Source organism: Mercurialis annua, linkage group LG3, assembly GCF_937616625.2.
Source record: "Mercurialis annua linkage group LG3, ddMerAnnu1.2, whole genome shotgun sequence".
Classification (NCBI taxonomy): Eukaryota; Viridiplantae; Streptophyta; class Magnoliopsida; order Malpighiales; family Euphorbiaceae; genus Mercurialis; species Mercurialis annua.
This window is the reverse complement of record NC_065572.1, coordinates 54,963,898-54,966,440: the sequence shown is the minus strand read 5'-3', so window position 1 is coordinate 54,966,440 and position 2,543 is coordinate 54,963,898. Positions and strand designations below refer to the sequence as shown.

General features: G+C 30.9%; 1 pseudogene; it reads right to left on the bottom strand.

Moving 5' to 3' along the window:
• Positions 1-916: 916 nt before the first annotated feature.
• On the bottom strand, positions 917-2,258 carry LOC126673894 (probable purine permease 4; annotated as a pseudogene).
• Between the last annotated feature and the right edge of the window lie 285 nt (positions 2,259-2,543).

The window sequence follows — 2,543 nt, the reverse complement described above, 5'->3', positions numbered from 1 at the left end:
AAAAATAATATAATTTTCTACAAAAATGAAACTATTTATTAATAAATATAATAATATTTAAATATTTAGACGTTTCTTTGTGTCTGTATTTTAAATTTGATTTTTTAAGAAATAATTAAAAATAGTAATACAGAATGACACAAAAATATATCATTTTGAATTCTGATTATTCCAATGACAAAAATAACATCAGCTTTTCCTGAATCTTTCATGTCAAATTTGAAAGAAATCTTTTAGTTTTATTAACTATGTTATATGGGTTTCAAAGATAAGCATATTATGGACTTATAAGCTTATAACCACAGTATATCCATCATTATCAGATTAAACTTCTCTTACTATTGTTACGTGCGTGTTTAAGACCATAAATAGATTATTGTTGTCTAAAAACTTAATATTTATATAAAATTTAATTGGAAAACTCCCGCTGAGTTAAAATTATACAAATGACAGATTTTCAAAACAATAGAAGCAAAAAGCAATTGCCTCATAAAAAAATCTTGTTACCACATCATCATTTGGCCGGAATTGTTGAAACAAAAATAAAATTAATTAATTAAAATAAATTAAATAAAAACTCGGTCTTCAAAATATAATTAATGATACTTTAAATTTTCCAATGATCAATTACCCAACTATATATGGATTTAATGTGGAGAATTAATGTACATTATATTAATTAATTATAATGATAGTGATGTTGATGTTGCATACATTGGTAATGATTCCACCCTCAAATCAGAGAAATTTTTAGTTGAACCAAGTCCACCACGTAGGATTATGAACCATACATTTGATACGTGACACGTGACGTGATTATTTACATGAGCCAATTAATAAAAGGCACATTAATTCTAAATAAAACACATTAAATAATCATCAATAATTGTGCATTTTATTAATTGGCTCATGTAAATAATCACGCCACGTGTCATTCTCATCAAATCACATTCAACACCTCAAAATCTCACTATACAAAATCTAATCTAAATTTTGATGATGATAATAATAAGAGCACCCAACAAAAACAAAGAAAAATAAAACAAAGCATTAAATTATTGATAACCATCAAACCACATCTGCTCCTTGTACAACATGAACCATCTCAATCCCAAGTTTTTTATTCTCCTTTATCTTCTCATCTTCATCATATTTCTTTCGATTATCAACATACATACCATACACATAGCAACAAAAACCCCAACCACAAAGCAAAGTGGACACCACTTTCACACCACCAAACTCATCTCCATACACCACAACACCACCCAACACATTCATGGCAAGAAGTGCAGTCATGCATATCCCTCCTGTTAGTGATGATGTTAAAAACACCATTCCTGCAGTTCCCATGAAACACAGTTGCCAAGTAATTATGTTACCAAACACTGTAATCCAATACCATTTTTCACCTTCATCAAACACACCTTTGCTCTCTTTCTTCATCTCGGAAAACCCGCGGTCGGACGCCATTCCGATGGTGGCCAACGCAGTGGCTGCAACTTCCATCACGAGCTGCATTTCGATCACCATCGCGTAGCAGTAAACATTCTTGTAAACTTTTTCCATGATGGGTAAATATAGGGCAAATAACAAACCAGCTCCTATAGTAGAGAAGAACCCTATGAAATACTTAGCTGGAGTTAAGCCCTGGGGTCTATCATGATCGGAAGCGAATGCTAGCAGGACCGAGCTTAGGGTTAAGAGAATAACACAGTTAAGATTCTGAAAAGTGATCGTTTGTTTGACGATGATGACGGAGAGGATGAGATTGAATACGAGTTGAGATGATAAAAGAAGGAAGAAGTTGATATAGGAAGATAAGAATTACCCCATGAGAATAAAAGATTATTTACACCTATCATGAACCCTATCAAGATTGATAAAATGAACATTTTTGAAGTGAATCCATTGAATGGTTTTCTTTCTGTGGATTTGAAGAGATAGTAAGGTATGAAAATGGGGAACAAAAGAAGGGGAAAACCGGCCGTTTGAACCCATGTAGAAACCCATCTACTTGAACCTTTGTGGATGAAGTAGAATTTAGAGAGCAAGCTAGAAGAAATTGAACCTACGAACAAAAATGAATAATTAACCACTAAAAGAAGTATATTGTTAGTATTCTTGGCCTTTTGATCTTGTTCTTGGATTTGGGTTGTTTGAATATTACTCATGATGATTAGTAAGAGAGGTGGAGTTGGGTTTTAGATGGGGGGTTTATGCAAAGCAATCTATTTAAAGTGAGTTGAAATTGGACACACTGAGTTCGAACTTCCTTTTAAGTGAAATTAATTTATGTATCATTAAATTGACAATACTATCTTTACTTAAAAAATTTAAGAGTGTGATCATTAATTTAACAAGTCACAACAATTTTATATTTTAAAAGTAAAAAGATGAATAGTCTAGATGATAAAAAATAGAATACAATTTAACATATATTTTTATTATAATTTAGTCCACATTTGAAGAAATTTTCCATACAAAATTTTATAAGAATAAGATAAGAATTGTCATAACATTAAAATTTTGTAGATACTTCT